The 14,791-nt window shown below is 58.2% G+C and overlaps 1 protein-coding gene across 1 annotated transcript in view; it reads left to right on the top strand.

Annotated features, from left to right (window-relative positions):
- Positions 1–3,926: 3,926 nt before the first annotated feature.
- Positions 3,927–14,791, top strand: part of BLACAT1 (BLACAT1 overlapping LEMD1 locus) — a 32,929-nt gene continuing 22,064 nt past the window's right edge. The window contains exon 1 of the mRNA XM_051808878.1: positions 3,927–4,206. The gene's annotated coding sequence lies outside the window, so the exon portion shown is untranslated. The remainder of the gene's footprint in view (positions 4,207–14,791) is intronic.

Genomic DNA, 14,791 nt, shown 5'->3' with positions numbered 1-14,791 from the left:
AGTGTGAGGAACGAGGGCTGACCCTGTGCCAAGGGGCAAACCCTGCTCCTGGCTGTCACCTGGCACTGCCCAGCCCACAGGAAGCACAGGTGCTCCCAGGCAGGCACAGGCAGGTCCTGCCAGGCTCACAGGCCGGGGCTGTGGTTGGTCTGGCTGGCTGTGAGCAGCAGGACGTGGTCCAGGACAGGCACCTGGATATTTGGGTTGGGCCGCCTGTGAAGGGCTGCACATAGTCCAAGTGTCCAGGAGTTCTGTTTAGAGGAGGAAAAAGAGGAGCCCAGTCATTTGGAGCTGTGCCAGAGGAGGTTCAGGTTGGATCTCAGGAAGAGGTTCTTCCCTCAGAGGGTGGTTGGGCACTGAACAGGCTCCCCAGAGCAGTGGGCACGGCCCCAAGGCTGCCAGAGCTCCAGGAGGGTTTGGACAATGCTCTCAGGGACAGGGGGGGATTTTGGGGTGTCCAGGAGTTGGACTTGATGATCCTTGTGGGCTCTTTCCAATGCAGGATATTCCAGGGGTTTATGGTCTCTCCGGGATGTTTGGGCACATCATCTGGGGTCCAGAAGTGACACAAGTGACACCAGGCAGCCCCCCTGCATGGAGCAGGCCTGGGGGGCCCAGAGCATGGCCCTGGGCAGGCTGTGCTCCTGCAGTCCTGCTCTGGGGAGCAGGATACAAGGCATTTTTCCCTGGGTAGGGGGCAGTCAGCATCATGGATAATTGCAGGAGCCTTTTCCTGGAGAAGGGGCTTTTCCCCTTGTGCCCCGTGTCCCTCTCTGATCCCTTCCCGGCTCTTTTCTCCAGCCCTCAGCTCCTTGGCTGTCCTGTCCCCCTGCTCCAGGCACAGGCAGGCTGTCCCCGGGTTCCGAGGCGATCGCGGGAGTTTTTGGAAAATGCTTCCACCTCGTGGTCCTCTGGAGAAACGACTGCCTGGGAAACGCCGGGCTGCTCCCCTGAAGCCCGGAGGGACGCAGAACCCGGGCCGTGCTGCCCTCTCTGCTCGCTCTGGTGCCCGGGGCGTCCCTCTGCTCAGCCCTGGCACTGCCCGGGTGCTGCTCATCCAGGGACGGGCACGGGCGCATCCCGGGGGATGAGCACGGGCTGTCCCCGGGGCTGAGGAGGAGTTAAAGCACCCCGTGGTCTGTTCAAACCCAGTCCTCCCAGTGCTCCCAGCCCGCGTGTGCTCACACGGCAGAGCTCAGCCCCGGGGGCCAGAGCTGCCCAACCAGTTCTGCCGGGGGACAGCACCGCCACTCCTGGGTCCCCTCCAAACGCTGCCTGTGCGGGCAGGTGGGGTGGGGAAGGAGTGGAACGGCCTCGAGTGCACGGTGGGAAGCACCAGGCACCTTGTCACTGCACCAGGCAGCCTCCCCTGGCTGGGAAATGCTGCAGGGAGGGGGATCACAGCCCTGTGGGGGTCCCTGTCCCGCTTCTGCCACCAGCACAGTCTGAAACGCTGGGAAAGGCACTTCTGCTGCACTCTGGGAGATCCCTGATCTCCAGTTCTCCAGGAAAAAGCCATCAGCTTTCACACAGATCTCCTGCTAGGACATAGAGGTTTTCATAGAATCACAGAATCCTCAAGTAGTTTGGGTTGGAAGAGACCTTGGAGACCACCCAGTGCCACCCCCTGTCATGGTTCCACTGTCCCAGGTTGCTCCAACCTGGTCTTGGACACTCCCAAGGATGGGGCAGCCACAGCTCCTCTGGGCAGGGCCTCCCCACCCTCCCAGGGAAGAATTCCTTCCCAATATCTCACCTAAACCTCCCTTCCTTCAGCTTAAAGCCATTAAAGCTGTTCTGGCTGGGTTTTGTGCAGGATCAGGATGAAACACTCACAGTTTTCTCCCAGGCCACAACTGTTACACTTCACATTAAACGTTTCTGAGACAAATGATCCCTCTCTTGCAATTCTCAGGCGACGTCTAGTTTCTCCACAAACAGCCTCCTGCCCCTGCTGGCAGGTGGATTTTGGAGAAACCACTTAAAAACCTGGCAGAGCTTTCTTTCCCCACATGCTGCTACAGGAACCAGGTGGGCCTTTGTGAGAACACTGGGATTTAGGGCAGCTGAAACATCCCCAAGGATGGATTAACTGTCCCTCCTTTCTTCCCTCCGTGGAGCTCAGCAAGTGCTGTAGAAATCCAGCTCAGAATGTGTATTTTAGAGGATGTAACCCCTCTTTTAAAACAGTTTTCAGTCTCAACATTAACTGCAGCCTAGCTGTCCTGCAGCTTGCAAGGCTGTGAACCCCCTGCAGGAAGGGATGTTCTGCTCACCTGTGCCTGTCCAGCAGCAAACACAGCCTGACCACATCCCTGATCCTGTGAGCATCACATTTCCCCCCCCCCCACACACACTCCAGCCTTGCAGGAACTCACCACCCTGCTCATCCCCGTGCTGGGGTGACCTGCCCCTGGGCAGCAGCACCAGAAATCCCTGTTTGTCAGCAGTTCTCCAAGTTCCTGGGGCTTTGCCAGGTCACCAAGGTGTTTAACTCCAGCCAGCAGTGCCCCAGGTCCAGAGGTGCTGCTGAAATCTTCATCCTGTGCATCAAACAAATGGCAAAGTCCTCAGTTCCCACACAGAGAATGGGATGCTCTTGCAGCCTCGGGGTCTACTGAGGAATAAAACACATAGAAGGAATTCTCTGCCATCCTAAGGATGCCCCCTGCCCAAACAGAGGTGAGTGGGTGTTTGCTGAGCTCAGTTTTGTAACAGTGGTGGTGTAAAGTGATGATGTTTTCAGTAGTTTTTGCTTTTATTAAAAAACAAAGTCCACGAAGATGGTAAATCCATTCGTGCAAAACACACCGGGATTGTTCCCTCTGATGCCAGGGAGAGGAGCAGAGTGCCATGGCAGTGCTACAGTGGGGTGGCAGAGTGGGATTAGAGATGGGAAGTGCCCTCACACCCTCACTGAGGTGGCAGCTGCTTCCCCACAGCCAGGAAAGGGGCTCCCCATCCCTGATCCTGTGGAGACTCTGCACAGAAGTGACATCCCTGCTGTCACAGCCAACACCACACACGGCAGAAACCTTTCAGAAGACACAACCAGGCTGCTCGTGTCCCATTTGTGCTCACACAATCCCTGACCCAGCCTCAGCTTGAACAGTCTGCGGAGTGAAAGCCGTTCCCGGGAGGAATCGGGAATTAATGCAGCAGAGTGAGCAAACCTGCCAAGCACAATCCGTGTGCTTGGAAATGGTGGTACCCAAGAGACACAGCGTGTGGCTCCCTGTAATCACACAGGGCTGGACTCATTTCTCCTGTTATAAAGGACCTCAAATTTTGCAAGAAAAGTGGTTTTGGTTGCAGTGGGAGCTTTCCCAGCGGGAGTTGAGTGAAACTCGGCGGCTCCAGCGGTGTTTGCAGAGAGCCTGGGAGAGCAGCCCTGCACAAACGCTGGATTCTCCCGCTGCCACCGCTTTAGACAATCAGCTTTCACCCGGCAAGATCGATCCTGCACGGGGCCGACAGGTAACAGGTAGGCAGGGTTTGAAGAAGGCTTATAGCCGGCTTCCTTTTCCCGGGAACACAACGCGGGGAGAGGCATCTTTAAAGGCAGGCAGGGCACGGCCCCTGCTCTCCTGGCCGGGGCTCAAGCGAAGATCGCTCCCCGTTAATGAGAAGGAAGTCGGGAGCGGCGGGATCGGGAAGCGCTTTGTTCAGCCCATACGGCCAGTTGGCACGTCGGGACCTACCGGGGGTTCATCAAAAGGCGGTGAGAAACCTGCCAGTCGCCATACGAGCCGCCGTCCCGAGGAAATTAAAAAATCAGGCACCATATGCCGCGCGGCCCCGGGGAGGGAGCGGAGCGTCGGGAGCGGCGTCCGCATCTGCCCGGGGCGGGCGCGCTCCGGGCCGCCAGGGAGGGAGGGAGGGAGGGAGGGAAGGGGGTCCGGCACCTCCTGCCCCCGCCCTCCCGGGCAAGGACAGCGCCGGGGAAATGAGGGGAGCCGAGGGGAAGGATGACACATGTTCAGCCCGGCCCAGTGGCAGAGCAGCCGGCGAGGCAGAGCCAATGGCTGCTTTTCATGCTCAGTGAGTCCGTCCACCTCCACCCCCCCTCCCCGAGTCCTTAAGTTGCAGCTTTTAACTACCTCGGTGTTCAAAGCAAATATGATGCTCAGCGTGAACAGAAGGAAGAGCCTGCTGACAGGTAGACAGCATGGACACTGATCCCGGCAGGGCCGGCTGCTGAGAGAGGTACGTGCTTTCCAAGGCAGGGATCCGAAAGCAATCACATTTGGGATGCAAACTCGGAGCAGACTTTAATTTTCCAGCAGGGGGAATATGGAAATCTGGCTCGCTCGAAATGATTCATCCCCCCCCCCCCCCCCGCCCCGTTCCCACCGCCGCCACCTCCCCTCCCCCTGCGTCCTCTCCCCATCCCTCCCAGCACAAACGCTTCGCCGCAGCCTCTCCATCCCGGTGCCTCCGCCCTGGGGGTCCTGGCGCTCCCCGCTAAAGCCGGCAGCGGAGGTTTAAGCGGGACCTGGGGACAGGGTGGTCCCCGCGGGGTGGGTGGGCTCGGGAGCCGGGGCACGGGCGGGTTGGCTCGTGCCAGAGGCTGAGCGGGGATCCCGGCTGGCAAGAACCATCCCTGGGGAGCCGGCACGGCCCTGCCCGGTCACGGGAGGCAACCGGGGGCTCTCCCGAAGGGCCGCTTTTCCCTGACAAGTGTCAGAGCCCGGCGCTCCCAGCGGAGGGAGGGGAGGGCAGGGGGAGCGGTGGAGCAGGGCCCTGGCAGAGTTAAGCTCCCCTCTCCAAGGGCTTTGTGCTCAAAGGCGACTCTGACCCAGCCCTGCGTTATCTCACCCGTGTCCCCTGCCCTGAACTGGTCTGGGGAGAGGGGAGGGGGAGGCCTGGCCCAGGGATGTCTCTTCCAGGCACTGTTGCTGGTTGTGTGAGCCCTGGTTGTGTTTGCTGATTCGGGGGAGACCCTCTCCTTTGGCTGGAGTGTGTCCGACCTCTGCGTGGCTGTTGCAGACAGAGAGTCCCCCCAGACGTCTGGGTGGCACCTCTGGGGAGGCAGAGGGAGGTGGGGGTGACACTGGTGTGACAAAGCCCCTCCTCTGGTGGCAGAGGAAAGTGGCTTCTCTCGCGTTGCCGTGTGGGAGGTGTCGGGACTTGCTGCTCCCGGGATTTCTGTGCGATTCCTTCTCACGTTTGTAAACACAGAGCTGTTTTCTCAGGCACATCCAGGAGAATTAAAAAGGGGGGAGTGGTGGGGATCCTCCAGCCAGGGCTAGCAGGATCTCCCTGCCTCCTGGGTAGCTTGGAAGAACTTTGACGGGCTTGAGAAGAAGAGGGGAGCCGTGGTGTGCATCCCCTGAGCTCAGCTTTGCTCTGCCCCATCCTGGGGGTGGACACAGGGCAGGGTCCTGAGCCAGGGCTGCTCTCAGCGGCCCCGTTTCCCATTTCCACCCTCCCTGCTGTCGGAGGTGATTCTTGCGTCTGTGCCGGTATAAACACTGTCGAACAAATCCTTCCTGGCGGCGATGCCATCAGGTGGCGCTTGGGAATAGGCAGCGTCGCTGTGGGACTCTGGAGAGGGAACACTTGTTGCTGTGAGCTGCACATTGACAGGGCACGGGGAGACGGGGCACCCAGAGCCTCTGGGAGCTGCACAGGGAACAGGGAACAGGGAGATGGGACACCCAAAGCCCCTGGGAGCTGCACAAGGAACAGGGAGATGGGATACCCAAGGCCACAGCTCTGGAGGTGACACCGAAAAAGAGGAAAGACTTTCTGCAGGTGCTGGGAGGGATGTGGGGATGGGAGCATAAGCATGGAAAGCTTTTCCTCTCAAAGCTTTTCTTCTCTGCAAAGCTTGTTTTTAATTACAGACTATTTCAGGTTTAGGGATGTCTGGCGTGTGACTTCAGCCCTGTCACCTCCGTGGCTCTGTCACAGTGTGACACAGGTCTCTGAGGGAGGCTGCCCAAGGTAGAAGTTTCTGTGCAGTCTGGAGAGCTCTTGGACTCTCAGGAACACTTTTATGGTCAGCCAGATGTGTTCAGGGCAGAGCAGAGTGTTCCTCTGTCACCTCATAAACCCACTGCTCCTGTGTGGGGCTGCCCCAAACCAGCCTGAACCGTCCTGAAGGGCTGATTAGAACCGGGCTTAGAGAACCACCCTAAGGGCACAGAGTTCACCAGGAGGGCCCACACTTAGCAAGGGCCTGTGCAAAGCAGCCAAGAGTGGCTGTGGGTACACACAGTGGGGCACAGTGCTGCCCAAACTCACCTGGTCCACCCCAAATCCCACCTTTGTCGGCCCCGGGGCTTGGGGGCTGTTTCTTTAGGGAGCTGCTCATCACTTCCAGGGTCAGAGAGGGTTTGCCACCCCCCCCAGGGCCTACACAGCCCAGAGCACTGCCCAGCCCTCCTTCCCCTCAAGGATAACCCTCCCACTGACTTCAAAGCCAAGGCAGCTCGAGAGGACAAAGAGGAGCATTGTGACTGACAGCGCTCGGGGACACCCCACACAAGTTGTTTGCGGAGATCCCAAATCCAAGAGCATTTTTGCAGCTTGGCTTAAGCGTGCAGAGAGCAGGCAGAGCCGAGGAGGAAAAGAGCTGCTCGAACTAAAGTAAGAGCATCCACATGGGGGTTTGCATCCAGATTCACTCCACTGGATCCGGCACAACTTCCACACGGAGAGGAAAAGCTCAGGTGCAATCCCGGCTCGGGGGCTGCGCCAGGAACGGGGATTTGGGCGCAAGAGGCTTCAGCAGCAGCTGAACCGGCGCCTTTGGGTGCCCTCGGCGCGGTGCAAAGCACGGGATGAGGCTGCTCCTGGCTCGGCTCCCGCGGCTCTCCCGCCTGCCCGGCTCATCCCGGGGGCAGGGCTCTCTGTGGAGCCGGCGTTCGCAGCCCCGGCTCCGGCACAAGGGAGCACGTCCCCTGTTAATCAGCATTTAATTAAAGGACATGCTGACATTTGGAAATCAGAAACAAGTCTCCTGTGTGGGCTGCCTCTCTCCGCCGCTCGCCTCTTCTCTGAATCACTCCCTGACATTTTGCCAGATTAGGATGTGACTCTCTCTCTCTCTCTCTCTCTCTTTCTCTCTCTCTCTCCTTCCTTCCTTATAAAAATAAATTGAAAAGGAGAGGCAAAGCCAGCGCTGCTCCTGGGGGAGAGGACACAGGGGATGGGGATTCGCTGGGGAAAAGCTCCCGTTATTCCTGGTCCTCCGAAGACCCTGATGTAGGGCAGGACAGGGATGCTGAGGCGGGGGGTACTCACCGTGTCCCCGCGGGGCAACTGGTTCTGCCTCTCCAAAACCACTCGGAGAGCCGTGCAGGCATCTCGGCTCCCACAGCAGCCCGGGGACGGGGCTGAGGGAATCACAGTGTGGGTGCTCGGCAGGGAAACAGGGAGTCCCTTGGAGACTTGGAGAGCTGTGGGTGGGGCAGGAGGGAAGGACAGGGATGGAGAGACCCTCGGAGTGACCCCGCTCCCAGCGTCACTCCGGGCGCCAGGCTGGGGGCAGAGGGTGAGCCCTGGCTGGCAGCACACAGGGACGGGACAGCCGGGCTGGGGGGGGGCCTCTCCCCACGGACCCCCAGGCGGGACCCTCCTTTTCCCTCAAATTTCCATTCACCAGCCACCCCCCCGCAGTGAAGCCCCCGCGTGCCCGCCACGTCCCCCCCCGTGTACCCTCCTGTGCACACGCGGTGAGCCCGGCGTGGACCCCACGTGTCACCCCCCGAGTGTCCCTGTGTACCCCCAAGTACCCCCCTGGTGAATCCCTGCGTGTCCCCCCGTGTATCCTCCTTTTAAGCCACGTGTACCCCCCTTGCGCCCCCCGCGTGTCCCTCCCGTGTCCCCCCCGTTCACTCTGTGCGTGTCCCACCCCCCGATGCCGCCACCCCCGCCCCCCCAAACCGGCCCGGGCATCGCGGGGCCGGGGGTCCCTTCCCCTCCCGGCCCAGGGTCTGGGGGTCCCCCGGCTCGTCCCTCCGCCCACCCCCGCAGGGTCCCACCGTGGTGTCCCCCCCCCTCCTCCCGCACCTTCTGCCGCGCTGAAACGGGGCCAGCGAGTCTGTTTATCTGCTCGCCCATTCCCGAGCTGGGAAATGCAAACAGCAGCGAGCGCCGGGGGAGGGGGGGGGATTGGGGGGAACCCTCACCGTTCGCTTCCCCTCGGCTGCTCATTTCAACCTTCTTTCAAGCAGAAATTACTCACATTAATCAGGAGTGGGAATGTGTTTGCAGCCCTGCAGATTTGGCAGCGCGGAATCAAATTCCATCAGTAGCAGCAGGAGGACGGGAGCCTGTATCTGCTGTGCACAGCCTAATAGAGCCATTGCCGGGGGAAATTGGATCCGAGAGCTCCCCTAAATTAATCTACCCTTTAAAAAAATGCCAAGAGATCTACATGACAAATGAGCGCTTGCGACGGAAACAGATGCAAACACCCAGCGCATCACATGGGGCTGGAGCTGCCCCGGGGCCGGCAGCTGCGGGGGGGAGAGGGACACAAAAAACCTTCAGCAACTGGGTCCCTGGACCTGCAATCCGGGTGGGGAGAGCTGCGGGGACAGCAGAGAGGAGCAAAACTCTTAACAGATCATTAAAGGTTCGGGGAAAGGAAGGGAGGGGGTGTTGTCCCAAATCTGGGTTCTTTCACCCCAGTGTGCAAGAAGTTGATCCACACACGGGGTTGAGGTGTTTGATTTATTCACAGCTCTCTGCAGAAAGGGGTGCTGGGGGGTCACCCAAACTCTGCAATAATCACAGAATGGTTTGGGTTGGAAGGGACTTTAAAGATCACCCAGTGCCACTCTTTGCCATGGGCAGGGACACCTTCCACCAGCCCAGGTTGCTCCAATCTGGCCTGGGACACTTCCAGGGATGAAGCAGCCACAGTGTCTCTGGGCAACCTGTGCCAGGGCCTCCCCACCCTCCCAGGGAAGAATTCCTTCCCTATATCTAACCTAAATTTCCCCTCTGTCAGTTTGAACCCCTTACTCTTTGTCCTGCCACTCCAGTTCCTGAGGAACAGACCCTCCCCAGCTTCTTTACAGCCCCTTCAGGTGCTGTGAGGTCTCCACACAACCTTCTCTTCTCCAGGCTGAACAGCCCCAGCTCTCTCAGCCCATCTCTGTCCAAAGCCCCCCCTCTCCTGCTCCCCAGGATCAGTGCTGGGGGCTCGGAGCCATCCCCAGCACGGGCAGAGGTGCCATGGGGCAGCCAGGAGAAGCCCAGCGAGGCAGAGCCAGGGCTGTGGGGCAGCAGCAGGTGCTGCCAGGCTGCTCCCACCACCATCCCACCGTGGCAGGGGGGAAATCAGGGCGGGGGGGGGTTCCCGGGGTCCTGGCTCTGTGCCGGGGGTTGGGGCGCAGCTGCCACGGCTCCTTTGCTGTAATAGAGCTGCTGCTGCTGCTGCTCCAAGGTGATTGCTGCTTTATTGGCTTATTTTTAGTCGTGTGGCCGCGTTGGGAGCAAGATGGATGGGGCTTGTCTTGCCTTGGGAGAGACTTTTGTTGCAGCAGGAGCCCGGGCACGAGGCGGGAGCGACTGCTCTGAGAGCTGCCTTGGAAACGGAGGGAGTGAAGCTCCCCGGGGCAGGGAGGAGCTCTCCAGCCCCCCATTCCTGCCCCAGGAAGGGTCTGTAGGGTGGGCATAGAGGGGCCAGGCCAGGTGTGTGGGCTGCTTGATGCTGGGCAGTTACCTCCAGTGGAGGACCCCCAGTTGTGGGGGGTCCCACAGACACGTGCGGTGGGAAAATCCAAGGACCCACGTGGTGGTCAGGGTCCTGTCTGCCCTGAGGGTCCTGTCTGCCCTGAGGGTCTCCCATTCCAGGGGTCTGTCTTCTCACAGACAGCAGGAATGGGCCCATCTCCAGGAGATGCCCCCTGGGCAGGGCTGATCCCTGGGCGGGAGGGCAGTGCCCTGCTCTGTGTCTGAGCTCCGTGTGCGAGTTGGGTTTGCAAACCAAGCGGAGTTGTGTGATGGCAACTGGGAAAATAAATCTTTCCCGGGTGAGTTTTGCTCCCTGATCAGATGTGCTGCCGGGGCGTTTTGTTGCAGGAGGTTTGTTCTGTTGCCTACAGAAAATCCAGGGCCGGGTGTCGGGATTTTATGACAACGGGAAAGTGGAACATCTGGAGAGCTGGATGAGGAAGAGTGTGACCTCATTTAAAGGATCAGGAGTGTGTGGGCAGTGTGTGGCAATAATTGGGTGTCTCTGTGTCCCCCCCAGTCCCGTGGGGATGGGTGTTGCCCAGGGAGCAGAGCCTGAGCACCCAGGCTCGTGTGCCCTGGTCCCGTGGCTGCTCCTGGAGTGGTGGGAACTGTGGCCAGCGAGGCCACAGGGAATATTGATTGGTTTTCCAGTGTAACCTGACAGAGCCTATTCTGCTGATGTAATGAAGATGGATGATCCCATCCTCCCTCACTGGTGCTTTGGGGAAAGGGAAAATTATTTTCTGCATCCTGGAGGGATGTGCCACAGTCCTCCTGTACCTCAGCTCATTTCCACTGCTCCTGCTGCTTTTCTCTGCTTTCCATCCTTGTGGTTCTCTGCCTTCCCGTGTCCCAGCACTGCACTGTCTCATCCCACCACATGGATCTGGTGCTCAGGCTGGGGAGCAGCTGAGCCTGGCCCAGACCATCGGGGGTGCAGACCTTGCTGCTGGGATGAGCTGGGAGAGGGCTTGTTGCGGGTGGAATTCCTTTTCCCATGGTGGAAAGCTCTCCCATCGGGCCTCACCACAGCCAGAGTCCCGACCAGCCTCGCTCCACAGTTCACCTCTCCCTCCTCCTCTGCCTTTGCTCCGTGTCTCCTGTTCTTCCTTTGCTTCCCCCCCCAGTGTCCTCCTGCACGTGGGTCTCCTCCTCGGGGCTGAGGCAGCCCAGCAGCCCTGGGCACCCCAGCTGCCAGCCCAGCCTGCTGCAAACACATCCCACCTCCCACACCCGGGCAGATCTCCCACTGGTGAGCCCAGTTCCTGAGCCCAGAGCCTCATCTCTGGACCTGTTCAGTGCCAAGTGAGGTTGATGAGCTCCTTCCACAGCCTGACCTGAGCGTTTGGGAAAGTGCAGCCTGACCAGCAGTGATGAATCCACCTCTCTGCTGTGACACCAGGCTCGAGCACTCACATGGCACAAGGCACTTATGTACAGTCATAAAAGTGATTTAAAATTGGACAGGGGTTTAAAAGAAAAAAAACCCCAAGCTCACCAATTCTCGGGTCTGTATTTCTTCTCGTAGCCTTTGCCCTTCGGGTTTCATGTTTTCGGGCTTTTCTCAACAAACAGCACAGCTGGAAATGCTACAGTGTTTTTCTATCAGAGCTGAGAATCCTCCAGAATCACGGGGCTGTGGGAAGAAAGAGAAGTACCAACTGCTGGAATGCACGAGGTGTGATCTCCAGAGCCGCCAGCACCTCTGCAAAGGAACCAGCCCTGCTTCAGGAGTCTGCTGAGTCTCACTGCTGTCCTCTGCCAGATCCAAACCCCAGCACTTCACAGACCTGGCATTCCAGGTCTGACCCAATGCCCAGCACCTCCCTCACTTCCAGCTGAGCATCCATCCCGGGAAAACACCCAGTCGTGGAGCAAAGATTTCCAGGGATGCAGAGAGCCAGTGATAACCACGGCCCACGTGTTAAAACCCAGAGCCTCTTAAGGCTGTTTTTGGGTGGGATCTCTGGCATTCCAGCCAAGTTCTACGAGGGGATGAATAAATTCTTGTAAAACCAAGGGGAAAATAATCCTGTAGCAAACACATGGCACCTCTTCGGCCTCATGAGTCCACTTGGATATTCATGGCAGGGCAATTACTCTTTTTCCCAGCTCAGGGAACTAATTTCCTAAGTAGTACAACTCCACCAGGAGAGGAGAGCTAGTCAGGGCATTAGGGAGAAGGGGAAACCACAGTGCTCAGTGATTTTGAAGTAAATACTTTAAAAATAAGGCCCCCCAAGCACCTGCCTGTCGCTGGAGGCAAACAAGGCATGAACACAATGATGAACTCTTTGGTGGCCTGGGTGGTGTTTTTGTAGTGGGGTCATTTTGGGGAAGAGCTTTGGAGGGTCCAGGTTGCTGGGGGCACATCCACGTGTTCCACAGCCATCTTTCCCTCCTGCTCCCAGCAGACAACTCCAGCCAAACATCTGGCAGAGCTGTGGCCTGTGGCAGGCCAGGCTGACAGTTCCTGGGAGATCAACCCCCGGAGCACCATCCCTTGGTGGGAGCTCCCTCACAAAGGCAAGAAAACGGAAGCAAATCTTACATGACACATTTATTTTTGTCATCTATTTATTAGCTCAGAGCAAAAGTCCTGCTGCGCTGCATTCTGGGGATTATGCAAATGAGGGACATCAAGACAATTAAAAAAAAAAAAAAAGCCCAAGTGAGCACAATGTCAGAGCTGGAGCAGATGCTGAGGGGCAGCACAGCCCCCCCTGACAGCTCCTGGCCTGCTCCAGGTCCAGCATATCACCCCATCCAAACCCTCCCCGTGTGGACAACCCAGCCAAGCAGCTCATTAGGCCCAGCAGTTAACGAGCTGCCCAACACACCTCCCAGGGTGTTGCCCTCATCTGCAGCCCCGTTCAGGGGAAGGATGTGCAGGATGGACCCTGCTCCGAACTCCTCCCTCACAGGTCTCACCTCGATCGCTGCGGCCAAAATTAACAGTTGGAATCGGATTTAAGGGGTCGTTTAGGGGGCTGCCCACAGGGCAGAGAGCAGGGAGGGTCTTTGTCCCCCCAAAAAGGACCTCCTGTGTCCCCAGGGGGAGCAGCCCGGTGGAAGGTGAGGTAATGCCGTGCTCCTGCCGGGTCGGGCGCTGCCACGGGAGGAGGATCTGGCGCCCAAGCCTGGCTAAATCCCCACTGAATCACCCGTTGTTACACTGACAGCTCGGGATTTAGGAGAGCTAAAGTGGATGGATAGCAATGAGCTGCGGGAGGAAAAGAAGAAGAAAAAAAAAAAAGGTCCCAAATCCGACTTGTCTTTACTTTGCTTTGCCAAGCCCCGGAGGACTCGGGATGTGTGTTTGGGATTTAATCCTGTCTGAACCCCTCTCGTTTGAGACAGAGGTGGAGGGAGAGCTTAAGGCGGCTGAAGTGCATGTCGAGAGCTGCTCCCAAGGACAGCTCCTGCCCCGGCTGCTCCTGGAAGCGGGAAAGCGTTTCCCAAAAGCCTGTGGAAGAGCACAGGCAGGCTGGCGCTGGGAGACAGGCAGAGACGCAGGGAACAGCCAGGGAAACACGCTCGCATCCCCACTCCGCTAATTACACTCATTAGGGAAGGAATGCTGCCTCCGATTTCCAGCTCCACCAGCTATTTTTAATCCCCCTGCCTGCTGAAAGCGCGCACCGGAGACCTCGGGTGGGTTTTTTTTTTTGTTTTGTGGGGGTTTTTTTTCTTCTCTAGCTGGAAACGGGGATTTCTCCTCCCAGGTCAGAGGCTCTTTTGTGTCTGCTTGGCTGGGAGACGGGGCCGGAGACAAAGCAGGAAGGGAGAAAAGAGGCAGAGAGGCATCCCTGCCCCGGGGAGCGGGATGCGGGAGGCTGGAAGGGATGCAGAGGAGTGCGCGGCTCCGGTGGGGAGAGATAATTTATGCACAACCTCAGCTTGGGGTTGCGGGCGGCCGTCCCCAGCCGGCGTGGGAGGGAGGGAGGCCTCTCCCCATCGCCCCTTCACCCGCCTCCTCCCGCCCCGCAGCCACACACAGCCACACAATCCCCTCACAATTAGGAAGACACCTATTCAGCACCGCTCTGGCATCGCTGGGCTTTTGTTCCTTCTCTTCTCCGCTGGCAAAGCTCTCTCTCCCTTCCCTCCGCTCGGCTCTGAGCAGCGCCCGGCGGTTCCTTGAGTTGCTTTTTCATAATCTCCACCAAAGAATCGCCGGAGTCCCGCGGTTGAGGCTGCAGGAGGAGAGAGAGGAGGAGGGGGAGGCCAAAAAAAAAAAAAAAAGGAGGAAAAAAAGTAAGACGGCGGTTTTTTTTTCTCTCTCTCTCTCTCTTTCTTTGTCTGGAGTGTTGCCTGGAGGAGTTGTGTGTGCGAGGGTGAGCGGGAGCACTGGCTGGGATGGGATGGGCGAGGAGCACACGCAAACCACCCGCAGGCACCTGCACCCCGCGCTCCGGGAGCGTTACCTGCGCAGCGTCCCCGGGGATGCCTCTCTAGGAGCATCCCAGAGCAACCCGAGCCCTTCATCCCTCGGTGGCGTGGGTCGGAAATGCGTTGGTGCATGTGGATGTGCAGATTTCAGCCTGTTTGCAGCGTTGTAGCTGAGGGGTGGCACTGGCTTGCTGTAGTTCTGTTCTTGTGCATGTAGTGGATTAGCTGGGAAAATTTAAATTCTCTTTGCTTTGAGTGAGAATAATCACCAAGTTGTCAAAATGCATCCCTACATGAAGGTCTGTGAGGGGGTGTGTGTGTGTATATTCGTGTATATTTGCATTACTTATGTTGACACAGAATTACATGCAACACATGTTAACGTTCTTATCGGCTAAATTACACGTGAGCTCATTAACTGTTGGATTCCAATGCTGGAATGAGTGTTCCTGTATATGAATATGTGTTTGTGTAAGGATAGATGATATCAGATATGTAAAACTTGTTGTATATGGTAAGTTTTTTTTGTCTTACCCAAGTGGCAGCCGTGTGAGGGGGGCGGGTTGTGGGACCGGGGTGTGTGTGTGTGTGTGTGTGCAAACACTTTGGCATTGTTTAGAGGGGGTATAAAACCCGCGGATCAGCTCCTGCCTGCAGGCAAAGAGGAACTCTGCCCGGTGCAGAGGTGCATTTGGGTTTCTGA

Source organism: Manacus candei, unplaced genomic scaffold (genome assembly GCF_025592945.1).
Source record: "Manacus candei isolate 608988 ecotype Guabito, Panama unplaced genomic scaffold, ASM2559294v1 h1tg000073l, whole genome shotgun sequence".
Classification (NCBI taxonomy): Eukaryota; Metazoa; Chordata; class Aves; order Passeriformes; family Pipridae; genus Manacus; species Manacus candei.
The sequence above is the reverse complement of the archived record's forward strand: the minus strand, read 5'-3'. Positions and strand labels throughout refer to the sequence as shown.